Source organism: Ictalurus punctatus, chromosome 27 (assembly GCF_001660625.3).
Source record: "Ictalurus punctatus breed USDA103 chromosome 27, Coco_2.0, whole genome shotgun sequence".
Lineage (NCBI taxonomy): Eukaryota > Metazoa > Chordata > Actinopteri > Siluriformes > Ictaluridae > Ictalurus > Ictalurus punctatus.
The window spans coordinates 18,003,823-18,022,500 of record NC_030442.2 but is presented as its reverse complement, the minus strand read 5'-3'; positions in this window follow the sequence as shown (position 1 = coordinate 18,022,500).

The following is an 18,678-nucleotide window of genomic DNA, read 5'->3' as shown; positions in this document are numbered from 1 at the left end:
ATAATAATAATAATAATAATAATAATAATAATAATAATAATAATAACACAAAATTGTACATATTCTAAATCGCCTCATATACATACAGTATATTCTACATGTTTATATTTAATAGCTATTTTATTAGTGTGTCAGTAGAATGGAAATAAATAATTTATTCAAAATGTAATGGTAAAGAAAATAATCTATGAATTTTATGAAGTTATTTGATTCGAAAGCACAACAGTAGCCTATAGCTACGAGTACTGTATTAAACCCAAAGGCACATTACCGTTTCTATCGTTACTATACTTGTTTTATTATTAACGCTTTGGTATAGTAGTTATTTTTATAATTCAATTAAATAAATGATAAAGGAAGAAAGGAAGGAAGGAAGGAAGGAAGAAATAGTATAGTAGCATTAGAATGGCATTTGCTGGTACTGTAAACAAACAAACAAATAAAAAAATATCTATTACATCATTAGAATGGTGTATAGTGGAAATATACATGAATGAATAAATAAATAAATAAACATAGAATGTACAGAAAGTAACATAGGAAGAAAAAAAAAACTCATTTGTTATAATTCATATACAAGTAAACACACACACAAAAAATTTGTATTACATCAATAAAATGGTAGCCTGTATAGTGCAAACGTATGTAAGTAAATAAATAAATAAACAGAACTGAACTAAAGAATGACAGAAAGAAAGAAAGAAACAATTTTGTTATAATTCATAAACAAATAAACCAAAAAAAATGGTATTACACCATAAGATATAGTGCGGATGTAAGTAAGAAAGTAAATAAATAAATTAAATAAATAAATAGACAGGATTGAACTACAGAATGTATAGAAAGAAAGGAAGAAATACGTAAAGAACTATTTTGTGATCATCTATAAACAACAACAACAAACAAAAAAAAATATTAGAATGGTATATAGTGAAATATAAATAAATGAACAGAATCTAACTACAGAGTGTAAGAAAGAAAAAAAACTATTTTGTGATCATTTATAAACAAATAAACAAACAAAAAATTCTATTACATCATTAGAATGGCATATAGTGAAAATGTAAATAAATAAACAGGATTGAACTATAGAATGTATAGAAAGAAAGAAAGAAAGAAAGAAAGAAAGAAAGAAAGAAAGAAAGAAAGAAAGAAAGAAAGAAAGAAAGAGAAAGTAAATGAAACAGTACTGTAGCGTTAGAATGGCATATGGTGGAAATGTTAATAAACAATAAATAAACACGATTTCTGTTACATCATTAGAATGGTACTTGGTGGTAATATAAATAAATAAACAATAAATAAATAAATAAACTGTATTGTAGTATAGAATATACAGTACATTAGAATGGCATATGGCGTTAATACAAACCACAAATAAATAAATAAATAAATAAATAAACATTTCAGACGTGCAGTGTTGGGGTATACTTGTAAGCCAATCCATATGCTGTTTAAAGAGCGTCTCTTCTGTACACACTTGTCCTCCCCTGTGTGTTCCCTCTTCACACTGCTTCATGTTCATCCACTCAGATGCAGATTTTCCTCAGTGTCTGGATTCAGGAATAAATCACGCCTCATGTGACTCGGTGCCACGATGCCAGCGAGTTGCCGTTCAGTGCCAGGCCAATCAGTGTGACTGCGGCTCCTCTGGGCTTCGGCTGCGTTTCCCTGTCGGACGTTTGCATCCGGCTGTTGGCTTGAAGTGTTCTGAGCTGCGTTTCAGCGACGTTTCCACACCGAGTGGAGCAGCGACGCCAGCGGAAATGCTAAATCAGAGCCGAGCTGATTTCAAAATGAAAACGCCTCTGAATTCCCAGCCCCCAGACTCTTTCTGAAACATATTAAAACAGTTACATTTCCATGTAAAAAAAAAAAAAAAGTGCCCAGGCTCAATGTTTAACATCATTAGAGCTTTCATTTACAATTCCGCTCTTAGAAGATCAAAAAAAAAAAGAGAATGAAATTCCTGCCTGCTACTTTAATCATTTATCGTTTCTTATACGACGTACTGTAGATTATTATAACACTCTGAATCAGCATCGGAATTAAAAGCTCGTCATTTGTTCTGTATTACAAGCATTTCATGTTGTTTCATTTTATTTGCCTGGAACTGATTTACAGTCGTTCATTCTAAACTCGATATCTTTTCAGAGTACGTGTTATTTCAGACTTTTATTTTTAAAATATCCTTAAAATCAGTTTCATCAGTCTGTAGACATCCGATGTTTTTACTGTCAGCTACACGTCTATAACACGTCTATAAACAAAACTCTAGAACGCGTTCTAACGAGCCGTACACCGGATGGTTATTTATTATGGCGGCCATTTTGGGCAACTAGTATCACTTTTTAATTTTTTTCTTGGTAAACTTGGGTGTAGCTCCGCCCCTTGGGCTCCACCATTAAGACCACACCTCCTACAGTATGTTTACAGTTAAAAATGCTAGATCATCAATGCATCACTTTCAGTCAAATATACTGTATACATATTTGTTCCCACAGAAAAACAACGCTAAATGTCTTTGTATACTTTGTGTATTTTATAATTTTAGCGATTTAAAAAACTTGAAGAAATGTTTATAAGTATAAAATTGAAATTGAACCGAAACAAAACCCGATAGTTCACGTTCATTATCATAACACCAGTGAAAGCAATCATATTACATGTCCTGTTGCTATGTATTAAAAGTCTTTTTTTTTTTATCACAGTGTTGTCGAATTCTGGACTCTGATTGGTCAGGAGGTGTTGATTAGTTTTCTAGAACAGCATCTCGGACAGTAGCGCAGCTCCAGATCACAGGTTTATATTAAAGTGAGCGTTCTGATACGGTATCGTTTCTATAGCAACAGCTCGTTCACAGGAACTTACTGTACACAGGGACATAAATCCTCATGGAAGGAGTCTCCAGTGTCAGCGCTGTGTAACACTCAGGGGTAAAGCTGTAACTTTAAGATTTCTGTCATTTTATGGACAGAGGAGTTTATGCTTTTTTGTGGTTTCTTGGTGACATGACAAGCTGTGTATTATTATTATTATTATTATTATTATTATTATTATTATTAATCATTTTAAGGGAGAGAATAAAGAGGGCTGGTGAGGGAACGAGTGTTTATAGCTGCAATAACAGAAGTGGGATCAGGAACGAACTATAAAATATAAAAACTTGTAATCGTCTGTGAATTGCTCACACAGAATAAAATTTACACTCGGCACTCGGCACTCTTTTCGTCCGTGCACCTGTCTATAAGACTCTTTTTCATCAGATGTGGGAGGGAAAAAAAAGTCATTTTTTATGCACCACAAGGGACCATGCAAAAAAAATAAAAAATAAAAATACTCATCTGGTCAAATCCTACAGCTGCCTGGAATGAGAGGAAAAGAGAGAAAAAAAAAACCACCCACGACTGAAACGATCATAACTTTAATTATTGCCTGGAGAGAATATTACACCCTCGCCTGTGTTCCACTTTTCCAGACACTTTTTTTCATAGATCTGCTCGAACTTCCCCGCATTAGATCACTTACTGTACGCTTCTTACTCATCCTCCCCTACTTACCCGGGCTATAAAGGAGTTCACCGACCTCTGGGCCTCCATAAATTAAATAAATAAACGAATGGATGAATGAATAAATAAATAAATAAATAAATAAATAAATAGATAAATAAATAAGGTGCAGCTCATATTTCCGCTTGCAAGCGTTTGGTTCATTGAGATCAGGAAACAAAGCGTGTAAAAGCATTATCTTAGTAGGTTTATACGTTTGACCTTCTGTAATTTCGCAGCTCGTTTACACACACACACACACACACACACACACACACACACACACACACACACTGTCCCACAAAGTGCCCATGTTTTTCCCATTACCAGCTTTCCTATTTTAAATGTTATAAAATCCAGTTTAGAGAGAGAGAGGGATGGGGAGAGAGTGAGAGGGAGGAAGGGAGGGGGGGGGGGGGGTAAAAGCCTCGGATAAGGTTACACTGAGATCAATCAGGGACCATTTTCTGTCCTCGGTCACTCACTTCAGCATGAGGTTGTTGAAACATAGAGAAAAACCACATATTGGGTAACACGGGTCCATTTAGGAGGCAATTTAAGGCACTCCGCAAACCACCGATGCTAGTGAAGAAGTCTAGTCTCTTAATTATCCATATCACTGTTTCTCTCTCTCTCTCTCTCTCTCTCTCTCTCTCTCTCTCTCTCTCGCTCTCTCGCTCTCTCGCTCTCTCTCCCGCTCATGTCCTGGACTTTGAAATCTCCTTCGAACTGTGTTACATTTCCAGTGAGTGAAATTATGATATCTGATATCTCCTGTCATTTCCATTTCCTTTTTTTTTTTTTTTCCATTAAAAAAAAACAATGCTATTCAATTAAACGTTATAATCGTCTGCATTCACGCGCTCCTGAAGTGTAGGAGTGTCGGTGTGTCTGATGTCCGAGGGAATTTCTGCCTCCGTCACCAGGTGTCGGAGACGTTATTTTTCCCGCCGTTGCGTCCATCAGACGTCGCGATCCGTGTCGACGATATCTCTAGAGCGTGTGGTTGAACGTTTATGGGATTTTTTACGATATTATCTCTGGACGCAGCAGATGAACTGATTATGGTTTCGGAATCGATCCGAACGGGTTCAAGGTCACGGCGAGGTCAAATGTCTGAAACGGTTTTCCTGTATATAGTTTCCTTCCTGTTTGAAGGGGGTTTTAAGAGGTTTCTGGTGTTCGAATTAATATCAAGAAGAGGACTGTACTCCAAGTCAATCAAGTCTTTAACTAGCAAAGCGGTTTCTGTGGCTATTAACCACAAACCACACGTCGAAAGATGTCTAAAACCTTGTGAGTTAAATGTGCTTTTCTCCTGGCTGGATCGGGTTTTTAGAGAGCAACACACTGTTGCGAAGCGGAATTCGTTCAGTTTGTGATCAGACAGCGAGCGTCAAGATGTCCACCGAGCTCCTGTCATGTCACATCATCATCAAAAGAGTAGCTTGCACACTACATTTTTACATGTTAAAGGGGCGTAATAAAAGACCTTCATAGCAAGAAATATAACCAACAGTGATTGGCCACACCCCCTCCGCCGCGGTGGCAAAACCAAAGTACGCCTTCCTCCAGAGTCCTCCTTTCTCACACGCACACGTTTTCTATAGTGGAGCCAAAACCCGGATGGAGGACCTAGATGTCGCCGTGGAAACATCGCCTCTCAGCGAGACAGTCACCAGAGCAATCCGTGACCCTTTGTTGTCACCATGCCATGTGATTTTTGCAGTTGTTCTGCGTAGCGCGGTTTCGCCGTGCTCTCCGGTCGATCTTCGCCGTGCTCCTTGTCAAGTGCATGTTTTCTAAAACATTCTTTAGTTTTAAACTCGTGCTCACGCAGATATTTACACTAAATATATAAATATATCATTTGAATACAAAGTGTGTTATTAAAAGCGGGGTTTCAGCTGTTCCACTTGCTCCGTTGCTCGTGGCAGCGTTGATGCTAATTGAAACTTTTTGATGATGGAGTGATGAAATCAGAGTGAAACGTACACCTACAGCGTGTCGAAACTTTCCACGACACATGGTTTTGTCATCCCCGTTGTTGGCGTTGTTGTTTCCGCCATCACTGTCGCTGTTGCGTGGCTAACTGCCCACATTTCACTAATCTATTGCACACACCCCCCCCCCCACCCGCCTTTAGATTCTCTCCCTTCTGGCCTATTATTTCCACACGTCAGTTTCCTCTCAGCACATGCGCTATTACACTTCCGCACTTTCTCCAAGCAGTGCTCTGGAAAAGCAGCTGCCTCACAGGGAGCAGCGCTTCCAATCTGCTTAACTCCTACCACCGAATTTCATTTTAATTAAACCGTTAATGAGCCATGGGATTAATGCCAATAGCTTTTTAAAGCAAACATCTATAAATCATTAAGGCTCCGTTTGAAAAAAAGTGAGTGTGAGGAAAGTGTGTGTGTGTGTGTGTGTGTGTGTGTGTGTGTGTGTGTGTGTGTGTGTGTGTGTGTGTGTGTGTGTCTACAGGCCAGGATGGCCAGGAAACCTGGGCGTCTGGGATACACTTCCTCTTTTTCAACTCAGACCCATGTGGACTACAGAGACGAGCGTTCTGTACGAAGAAATAGGAAAATATTCAGGACATCGCACTGGTGCTGTGACTCAGAAAAAAATGCAGTAAATTAATAGTAGTGAAGCTTTTAGAATAATCATGTGGTGGGAAAGAAAGAAAGAAAGAAAGAAAGAAAGAAAGAAAGAAAGAAAGAAAGAAAGAAAGAAAGAAAGAAAGAAAGAAAGAAAGAAAGAAAGAAAGAAAGAAAGAAAGAAAGAAAGAAAGAAAGAAAGAAAGAAAGAAAGAAAGAAAGAAAGAAAGAAAGAAAGAAAGAAAGAGTTCTATAGCATTAAAATGGTATATTCTGGTAATTAAAAAAATAAATGGACAGCTAAATAAATAAAGAAAACATGTAAGTAAAATTAATTAATAGTAGTTAAATAGTAGAATAGACAACAATAGTGATAAACATAAAAAAAAATTAAGTCAAAGGAAATAAATGAATGAATAAAGAAACAATACTGTAGCATTAGAATGTCATGTGGTAGCAATTAAAGAAAGAATGAAAGAAAGAGAAAAATGCTGCATAAAAATGCTGGTAATAAATAATAGATAAATAAACCAACCAGCTAATTAATTAAGTAGTCGAATGGCATGCAATGGTAATTTTTTTAATTCTTTTTTTTTTTTTAATGAATGAACAAACACAAACAAACATAAATAAATAAATAAATAAATAAATAAATACATACATAAATACCTGAAGGAAGTTATATTTTGTGTCGAGATGTAGACAATGTCATTCTGACTCCAGTGAAAGTGATATTGATTTAGACTGGGGTGTGTTTAACATTCTGCTCTCAGTCTCTCGCCGGCGACCCAGCATGCTTTGCTCTTTGACATTGCATACGCACGGTGAAGGTTGAGTGCCGAGCCGGCACAGCGTGATCTATCAAATAAACCCCGCCTCCATCTCCATGGCTCTGCCCTTTATATCACAAACAAGACCTCTATATAACAATACACTATTTACATTTTTATACGTCACTGTATGATGAAGAACACACTCGTCTCCCCTGATACAGTAGATGAAATAGGAGAGAAATCATACCGTTTATTTAACTACACCACTCGCTGGCTGGCAGAAGTGTCCACGGTACAATTTTAACTCGGTGTAATCTGCTGTTGGTCAATTTCAACAAGGTTACTATAGCAACCATTAGAGTAGAGCTTTATAAAAAATGATTTCTTCTTATTGCTTCATAATTATCGTAAATATTTTACGGAAAAGTGGTCAAATAAATAGCATTTATGTTCATTCACAAATGAAAATTCCTCATTTTAAATGTTTTGCTTAGTTTTATGATTGTATCTGCCAGCAACAACAGAAATTCATTTATAAAACAATTTTCTTTAAACATATTTCAATTTTTTTTTTTCTCTAATATCTCTAAAACGATTCAGTAAAAATAATGAAGCTGGGAAAAAAAAAAAAAACTGCATATTATAAAATATGTCATTGTCAAAACTTTCCATTCGTTTCTACTACAGTGGTTGCTATAGTTACCTAACCAAAACTGACCAATATTGGTCACTATAGCAACCATTATAGTTTTAACCCTCACTACTTTAGACAGATTTTGTGGTGTGTATTTATTTATTTATTTATTTTGTTAAAAAATGTATTATTTATCATATTTAAGACAGGAAAAGGCAAAATTAGATCATTTAAAAAATATATTTTTTAAAGTTATAAATGTTATAAAAACCACTCTTGTTTTATAAATACAATTCCTAACTGACAGAAACAATGTAAATTAAAATATGGAAATATGAAAAATCTAAAATAATAATGAGTACACTAATACTCTGAAAATACAACACTAACATGATTAAAAGTATTTACATTACTATATTTACATTATTATTATTATTATTGTTGTTGTTGTTGTCACGTTTCCCCTTCCCCAGTGCAAGCTCAGTCTTTGTTTACGTTTGGTCATGTGTTTTGGTCTTGTTCCTGCCTCCGCCTCATCCTGTTATTGTTTGATTACCTTATTGTGTTCACCTGTTCTGTGTTTCACTTTGATTAGTTTGCTTATCTCTGCCCCAGTGTGTCTGATCTTCTTTAGCATGCACTTGTCGACTTCCCCATGCTTGCTGGTATTTTTTCCTTGCTGTACTTCCTGGATTCTATCTTTGTTTGTTTTCTCAATTATCTGATTTATTGATCCTCCTCGTGTTTTGCTGTGTGTCTGTTTCTTGGATGTGCATCAATAAAGCAAACACTGAGTTTTCACCCTTGTACCTTGCCTTCACTAACTGCACGTCAAAATGTTTAAATCCACCGGCTTATTTCATATTTACAACTTGTTTTTGCCACAAAGTAGCACAATTCCAAGTGTTTATTACTTTTAAATAAATAAATGAATAATAATAATAATAATAGCGACATACCCGGTGAGGTCATAAAAGGATATAGCAGAGTGAGTGTACACATTATATAACTAAACAACAAACAATTATCTTCCTAATTTATTGAAATAAATATCAAATTCGTTCCAACAATTTTACATGGATTATATTCTACATCATATATCATTTTTGAGACTTCCAGTCATATATGCCAAACAAGAACCTAATTAGATTGACAGGACGTCGCATATAATGAAATATTTAGTAAAATTCCCTACACAACAGGGGGTTTTATTTTCTTCAGTCTTTTGTTACATGTAGTAAAGTATTTTATTAGATCATAATTAATACATGTGGCGTGTTATGAATCCACTCATTACATTGCATGTTTAATTTCTCCTTATTTGACACTCCGTCTGTCTGCACTGGCGAGGAAACATAAATTCAGCATCTTAACACGAGTCACTGGGATGTTGGGGTTTATATTCGTTACAGTCAGGCAGCTGTCATACGCATGCTTCACGCCTTAAATCAATTCCTCATAATGAGTCTCACCCTAATCACACAGGCTGTCATGGCGTACCCATAATGCAATTGTAAAACTTGCCATGTGGGTCTATTTATCATCAGCAAAAGGCATGATTGGTCAGATAACACCATGATGGCGGCGCGTACGTGGATCGGTATGAAATTATTCACTGCTTGGCTTGATGGTGACTAATGTTCTGTACCGCTCTCCCCACTTTTCATTCTAAGATTTTCACTTTGGTTCCAGATTAATTTCAGTTTACAGAAAGGAAAATCAATTCTCAATCTATTTAATTTGACGTGTGTGACGGACGCGGACCCCCTGCCACCCACCTGTGGGTAATTTATGCCCTGATTTTTTTTTTACCTGGAGTGCTATCGTATTACAAAGAGAATTGAATCCACGGTCCCTGCGGTTTTTGCTAAATTTACCTTAAACTAAATCAGCTAAACCTACTGATGCTCGAGCCAGAGGTCTGAAGTCTCAGCTGCACCAAGCAAAAAAAAAAAAAAACTCCTAGTTTTATTCAAGCTTTTTATCCATTTTATCCTTAAACCGAGCAGCACCTCATGATTTAGTTGTTGCAGAACCACATTAATAACAACATACCCTCGGAACAAAATGAAGTGAAGACGTTATCACGTGTAACTTCTGCGATAGGCTGCTGCGTATAACCCTGTAATAGACGGCTGAGACTCGACAACACGGAAACGTCATCCAGCGTACATTCGAAATTTCTTCCTCAAAAAACACGCACAAAATGTAGAAATTTGAAAAGCGAGACAAATGTTTCTTCTTTTTCTCAGTGTGGGAAACGAGGTCACTGTGGTGCACACGCATTTCTGGTGTTTAGACATTATCCACTCGGTAATTCCCCTTTCCCTCTCCTATATCTTTACAATATCGCTCACAATAGAAACGGTTCTGTGCATCACAGACACACTGTCTGCACTTACACTTTGCCTCTGTTTGGGCAGCGGTAGCTTAGTGGTTATGATATCGGGTTATTGATCAGAAGGTCGGGAGTTCAGACCCCAGCACTACTAAGCTGTTACCCTTGGGCAAGGCCCTTAACTCTCAACTGTGCAATGAGATAAATGTAAGTTGCTCTGGATAAGCGTGTCTGCCAAATGCCAAGAGTGTAAATGTTTGTAGAGATTCATTAGTCTCAATCCTGCTTACCCACTATGAAACATCTTGGTGGCTAAGGAGTATTTTTAAACTAGCCTAATTTGACCCTGAACCCTGTCATTAACTGCGCTATCTGCCGCTCCTCCCAGGAGCGTGGTGCAACATGAATCCTGCCCCAGTGGACCTATATTAGCACTTGTTACAGTTCTTATTTTTGACCACTAGGTGCAATAATAACTCTATGGTGCTAAATGGGACCGTGAGCTCACTACACCAAGATTAACATGTAGAAAGGTGAGCAAAGCAACGGCACATCGGCTTATACCTGTCAAATCGCAGCATGTTTTTTAAATGGTCATTCAAAAGATGTAATTAGTATTTCAACTTCATGTAAAATGTATGGAGTTGCCATACAAGGGATTTAAACACCTGCAACTAACACCTTAGGAGGTCTGCTACGTTTATTTAGTTTTAAGTCAAAGCACATGGCTTCAAGATGCATTATGGTACGTCGGATGAAACCGGAAAGCATGTCTGAAAACATAAAAGCATGAAAAGAAGTAAAAACGGAAAACACCTTTCACCTTCGAGTCGAAAGCCAAGCTTCAAACTGGCACTAAATATATCTGGAACGTTCACCTTTTTACTTACTAAACCTTCACCATTTTTTCTGCCTGTTTTTATTTTTTTTATTTTAATTAAACTTCTCTTTCACTGGTCTGAACGATTGACCTTTCTGCTTTTTGCTCTCCTTAAATACAGTCCGACTCAGTTTGACTGGGAACTTTCACGCCGCATGTGTGTGGTGAAGTGTTAACCGCTGGTGAGTCGACCCCCTTTTCTGATAAATAAGTAAACCCAACCCAGCAGATGGGCATAAATATGTCCTCCAAATGGAAGCTGATGGCGGCTCACAAGCTCAGGGATGTAGACGGGGGGCTCTTTGTCGATTTTTGTTTCCTCTTTTGCTGACTGCTGATGCTGCGTTGAATGAGTGTCACTCAGTTCCTCATGTGTCTAAGAGCATCTCGAGGGACACTGGAGTCTCCGTTAAGTGGCCTTGGAAAGAAAAGACAACAGGTCAGTCATGCGTGCCAGAGAATTCTCATCCTGTCGAGGTGAAAGGTTTATGATGCGGAGATGGATGCTTTAAAAAAATAACGATGCACTCTTCTGATAAATATTCCACCGTGCTCACTTCCTGTTGCCATTTTTGCATGGATAGAGGTTAAGCAAAATATTCATCATCACTGATCCGACGGCATCATTATTCATGAAGACAGTGTGTTCTTTCTGATTGAAAGCACTAGAAACAAACACAATTGTTGAAATTGTTGAATAAGGACCATATAAAACAGTACTTGGTTTTAGACCCAGGATTTCTGGATCCTACTCCATCATTTTTATGGCTTTTTATGACCCACCTCTTTCACATATCTGTCAAATATGAGTGACAATCTGCTACATAGATCATTTGCTTTAATTCCCCGTTTGAAAATGGAGGCGTCGAGCAGACCACTGTAATCTCGTCCACTGTTGTCAATCTGTTTTGTCATGCCGTGACATTACAATATGACTTTCTTGACATGGACTGATGTCTTGAGAGCGACTGGTAATGGCCTTGTAAATCAAACATCAACGTTTACAACAGCCCAGTTGATAAAAAAGGATCCCAAAGGACACCAGCGAAAGCAATTTGGAGAGCTGGAAATTCCAAAGGAACATATAAAAGTTATTTGAGAGTCGTGCTTCAGTTAAGTTCAATTTGTGATTCTTCATTGGGTTTAACTCTACTTGGTAACTGTGCGAGGTGCAAGACATAGGTAGGAATACCTTAGCGTACACTTACTGGCACCACCAAGTAGCAGGGATCGCATAGTGGAACATCACCAAGGAATACCATTTAGACAAACCCAAAAATAGTGGTGGAAGGCTGAAATCCTTTCCTGTGGTACCTCCAGATTTCTGTCTAGATAAAAGAAAAAGACGTAACATCCTGTAGATGCAGAACCAAGCAGACCAACAGTTTCAGAAATTAGCGATGCATGGCTCTGAAAGCCGATGGCATCTAAATTTGAAGATTTGCTCCGACAGTTTTCAGGAATTATTCATCTTTGGAACATTCCTACATTCATTAATTTTCCTTCTGCTTTTCCTGGTGGGGACACAGTGCCAACAAGCCAAGATCATCCAATAGTTTTCTCTCCCTGGATACAGATCCCGGCTCTTCCTGGGGGAAGAGTTTTCCATTCCAGATTTATTCCGCCTTTGCTGTTATAATAATCTCCACTCTTCTGGGAAGGCTTTCCACTAGATTTTGGGGCGTGGCTGTGGGGATTTGTGTTCATTCAGCTACAAGAGCGTTAGTGAGGTTGAGGTCAGGTGCTGCAGGAGGCTAAAGATCCATTTCATCCCAGAGGTGTTCAGTAGGGTTGAGATCAGGGTTTAGCTCTGTGCAGGACACTCGAGTACTTCCACCTTCTCCTAACCTTAACACATCACGTCTTCACGGAGCTCACTTTGTTCACAAGGCCATCGTCATGCTGGAACAGTGTTTGGGCCATTAGGGAAATTGTAATGCTACAGCATACAGACACATGCTATACAATTGAGTGTTTAAAACCTTGTGGCATCAGTTTGGGGAAGAACCACATGTGGGTATGATGGCTAGGTGTCCACATATATATAGTGTATAATCTAGTGACACAGATTTCACTTCCTACTGGTGGATCCACAAGCAATTCTCTCTTACTATGATATATAAGCCATTGGCCACAGATTCCAGCTCCTCCTGGAAGGTTCTCAGGCATCCCCAGCCAACTGTAAAATCCTGGGTTGACCTTGAGATCGTGTGTCTGATACAGGTCTAGAGGGAACCAACCAGGGGACATCCTTGTAAGATGCCCAAACCAACTCAACTGGCTCCTCTCATTTTGGAGGAGCAGTGTCTCTACTCTGAGTCTCTCTCTGATTGATGAGCTCCTCATCCTATCATGGAGATTAAGCCCAGTAATCCTGTTGCAGAACCTAATTTCCATTCAGAAGAGTACATTTTTAGGAACCCTAGAATATTCAAGCTGGAATTGAGGTCATCGGGGTTTATTTTGTCATTTGTATTCTGCATCAAATATCAAATCATGTTAAAAGATATATAGCAAGGTGCTACTGAACGAAGACTGGTGCAGTCACTAGTGGAGGATGTGGAAGGTTGAAATCAAGCTGGAAGAATGGTTTGAAAAGATTCCAGGAAGGCCAAACGAGTGTGATCGCACACCCTCACTCCACTTAGTATCTTCCAGAGAAAGTCTTTTAAATATTCTGCCTTGGTAGGAGAGATCACAGATTTAGTCTAATTTTATCAGCCATTTCCTGAGTAACGACTCATATTAAAAGGCACGTAAAAAGACAGTGCTGGTCTAACAGTTGTGTAATAGCTGCTCTGCTCTTCACAGCTGAACAAGCCTTCTTCATGTTTCCACGGTGTCCTCTTCTCTCTCACCTTTAAAACACCTGCTTTCTGTAGCAGTAGAGAATGTTAGCGGTAATTATGCTGAGTGTACCTCTCGACGCCCACACGCTGCTTTCTGCCTTTCCCCGTCTTCCTCCGGATGACATTGGATAAACATGTCCTCATCCGTGATGTTGACACGATTAACTTTCACCTGCTGAGCTTGCTGTGTCACAGAATGCTTTAATCATCCATCCATCCCTCCATCCTTCCCACCTTCTCTTCATTCCTGTCACCTCTCTGGAGGTCACGTCTCCAGAAATTAGAGGCTGCTGGATCAGGAGGGCAGAGGAAGTGCCAATTACCCAAATGTAGCCCACGTCCCCTGTAGCCCACATTTTATGTAAGAAACATTAGAAATGATTTGTTTGCAAATGATCCAGTCTTTTTCCACTAAAGGGAATGAATTGACACTGTTCTGATTCTGAATCGTACTATCTACAGTATTGTAAAACCCAAAACATGAAACATGGAGATCAGGAACTCCTGATCGGAAGATCAGGAGTTCACGCTGCCACTGTTTGGCCCTTGAGCAAGGCCCTTAACCCTCTCTGTTCCACTGTATGATGCCTGACTCTGCGCTCTCACCCCAGGTTCCTAACAAGCTGGAACATGTGTAGAAAAGAATTTCAATGTGCTGTAATGTACGATGCACGTGACAAAAAAAGGCTTCTTCGTCTGAAGGCAGCTTGTTAGAATGTGACTTCCTGTAACATTTCCAAACAGTCGCATACTAAATCCTTCTCCACAGTTAGAGCAGTTGGAAATATTTATTTGTAAAATAAAACAAATAAAACAAAAGTGGAGACTTTTCTCATAACCCCATTTGTAAACGAATTAACCCCATATTCAGAAACCTGGGTTTATATTATAGCTGTGTTTAGTCAAGATGCATGGAGCTAAAGGAGCATCATGATCCATGGTCATAAGTTTAGTTTGGTTTTATATATTCAAACCTGCATATCTTCTGGTCAGCTCCAGGTCTGATGGATCGACTGCAGTCATGAGCATTAATATCGCTGTAGGATATAGGATCGGTTTCGGGGGTTTCAGGGGTTTCGGGGTTTTTTCGGGGGTTTTGGGGGGGATGTTTTCACAATTTTCCCAGCTACAGTATTAACTTACCCACTTGAATGGGATTGCGGTTGAATGTTTGTAGGATTTGTACATATGTGTCATATATTCTAACAATCAGATCTAACAATCAGATAAACTGATCGATTTTTTGAACTGAGCTAAACAGGGTCAAGGTCATAGCAAGGTCTAATGTCTGAAATAGTCTTTCTTCAACAGCTTCCTTCCTGTTGGAAAAATGGTATTTCAGCCATACAAATTAGTAACAAGAAGGACTAGGCTTGCTGGCGACGGAGGCGTCCGTGCCGTTGCAGTTCTACTTGCTCTCAGCTAGTTGCCTTTGAATAAACATCAGTGTTCTTAGAAATATTCTGTTTTTCGTCTAAACATTCCTCTTCAGTTTGTACTTTTGTTGGAATCTTTCAAAATTCTATGCAGAACAACCTCACAACGTGTGGCCCTGAACCTTAGCAGCTGAACAGATTGGTTTGTCCCTTTTCAGGTTTAGCTAAATCATTTTAATACGGACTGAGACGGTTAAGAGCTGGGATCCCATTTAATAATCCTGCTTTTCTTCCACTTGGTGCACTTAAAACAGAAATAAACACCCATTAAAGCATACGTGGCTCATGTGTTTGCCCAGCCACTCGCTTCAGCTGCTTCTTTCTTACATACTGCCTCATATTAAACTTTGGTTTTATGAGCTTATGACTCGTAACGGCAGTGAGGAGCAAAATCGTCGAGGAGGGAGCGAAAAGGGAGATGAAAAGAGGCGTATTTTTATCCTCCTACAGCCTCTTCCTCTCCTTCCCCTCTCCTCCTTTGCTGCACGCTACGCCGCTGCACTCCCATTTATTGTGCCGAAGTAATTACTCCTGAGTAGAAGCTCATCAAGTGGAGAATTTCAAATGATTTTCCCATATTTGGGCCGAGTGAACCATGGAATATAGAAAATGATGAATTAGAAACGTATTTACCGCGGGCCGGATGAGGAAGGTTAAAGCAATTAAGCTGAATGGTTTCGCCTGGGAGTCTGAGAATCGTTCAGTAGAAGAGACTTCGCTTCTGACTCTTACACTCTTAATGTCTAACCCTCTTCTTCAGTTCACCACTTAGCCATGGACCCGGGGCATGGCTTTACATTTTACAGCAGTTTAATAAAAATTACCCAATATCCTTATCTACATGACAGTTAGCGATGTTAACAATATTGATGGAAATAATGAACCCAAATCCCTTCCTCGTTCTCAGAGATCCTCCTGTTCGCTCCTCTTTCAGCTAATATCCTTTGTATTATTTATTTTACTCATTTTATTTTATTACCATATACCATTCTAATATATATTTTTTGACTGTTTGACATTTAATAAAAAACGAATAAACAGGTCGTTTTTTTTTTGTTTCGTTTTGTTTTATTTATGTTTTTTTTTCTACCCAAACAACACACAGGACATTAAAGGCCAACAGGGATGCAGCAATATATTAAACCACATTATAATAAACTACATTAAGAGCATTCCATCCTCATAAAGTTCAAGATATTCCATTTTAAAAACATGCAGGCAAAACCAAACGTCTCGTGAATGAGATTTTATTAAAATATAAATGATATCTATTCCTGTTCACATGAAATAACTTGTCCGTGCTATACACAGCAGAGTCAAAGGCAATTAAGGCATCGACTTTGTTCAGATCAGGACAACTGATAAGAGATGGCTTTATTTTAGCTTTAAATTCACTGTCCCACAATTCCAGTGGGTCAAAAGTTTACACCCCCCAAGCTGACAGTCTCTTTAAACAGCATGGAGGATTCCAGAAATGTATGCAATGACTTTTAGGAGCTTCTGATTGGCCAGTTGTCATAATTAAGAGTTAATTAGAAGTGCGCCTGTCCTGCGCTAGAGCTAGCACCTTTTTTTTTTTTTTTTTTTTTACACTTGACAGCATTTAACAGACGCTATAGAAGCGCTCTATCGAAAACACATCCTCATGTTAGTTCACTAGGACCGGGATTAAGAGCACCATTAAGACCATTTAGTGAAAACCTATATATATATAGATAGATAGATAGATAGATAGACAGATAGATAGATAGATAGATAGATAGATAGATAGATAGATATTATAACACTTTATTGTACTGGCATTACTTAAAGAATATAAAAATAAAGAAATTAAGTGAGCCAACACAAACCCATACATTAAGACAAATAAAACTTTAAATCATTCAGTAATGAGAAAAGAAACGGCGGCGTATAAGCACAGGACGGGTCGGTCTGTCCACGCCGAGAGAAGATTAGCACTCACTTATTATTATTAATATCATACAGTATATAATTACACATTTTTATCGCTATAGAAGTGAGTCGAAATAACTTCCACTTCTGTTTTTCAGTCTTTACCCTGAGTGTTCATTTCCTGCACACCTCGCTTTGTGCCTTACCTTTTATGGTCTTTTGTGGGCGTCACTACAGTACATTCAAATGAGTTGTGTCAGGAACGCACTCGGTAATTTACATTTGATTGGTATTTATCAACACACACACACACACACACACACACACACACACACACACACACACACAAGTATGAAGAAAATCAGCGTTTATGAAACTTTTGTACATTTCTAGTCAATTTTTTTTAGTTCAGTTTGTTTTACGCAAACGTTTACATGCTACTTATCTGTTACAGTAGATCAAAGTTGAAATAATCTGACTCGTGTCTGTACTGTGAAATGACCTCCTGTAGAAATATAGTAGATACTAGTATTGACTGGAAACACACACACACACACACACACACACAAGCACACACACTTTTCCATTTTTCTAAAAGAGACCTGGTGTAAGTAATGTATATTAAACCTGTCTATCACAGATCGATGTCCAGTAAAAGTGTATAGAGCCTGGAGTTTTACTCATCAGTTCACATTTTTATCCGTCTCTAGCGAAAAAATAAAACATTAAATCTAGTCTGAAGAACATTTTAAGGACACGACACACGTTAGCCGTGATGTTAACTGGAATCTTCTTCTGCATTAGTTACATCTGCTCACTGATCCCATTATTCATGCAGTTACACCGTGTATGACCTTGTAACGTGTGTGTGTGTGTGTGTGTGTGTGTGTGTGTGTGTTTACAACTTGTCAGCAATTATTGTAATAACACAGCAGGAAACAGGTTTTTCATAATAATAATAATAATAATACAAAAAGATCCAGGTACACAGGAATACAGCACGTAGCTAATACACACTGCTTAAAAGCAAGTATATTTTATTATATATATATATATATATATATATATATATATATATATATATATATATATATATATATATATATATATATATATATATATATATATATATATAATATTTTTAAAAAATATTCCAATAATAAAGCACTTTATTGTTATTTAGTTAAAGATTTAAAACACGGGTGGCAACTGTTTAGGCAACAAGAAGATGTGTATGGTATTTTAAATAAAATTGACATTCTTATAATAACTTTTTCCAGATGAACACAAAAGGCGGTACAAGCTGTAGCCATGACAGCAAAATATTACTGATTTTATTTTAAATTCTATGAAATTATATGACTTTTATTGCCTACACGTTCTGTATTTGCAAGTAGTAAAAGGAAAGCATTGTGTTCGTTAAAGACGATCCAATGGGCCGAGTTTATGTCATTGCAATTTATTCTAATCCTGTTTTAAAAATGTGTTCATTAACATTATTCTTAAAGTAAAATAATGTTGTTGTTGTTGTTGTTTGATTATAACGTGAAACACCCTGAAGTAAATTACAGTGTCTGTCTTGGCACTTTTTATTTATTTCTGTACTTATTTGTTTGTTTGTTTGTATACTGCATTACGTAACCCTATTATATTGTGTTTTAAAGTTCATGTCTTTAATAACGAGTTAAATATTAAACATAAAACCTGACCTCAGACCTCAGACCAGT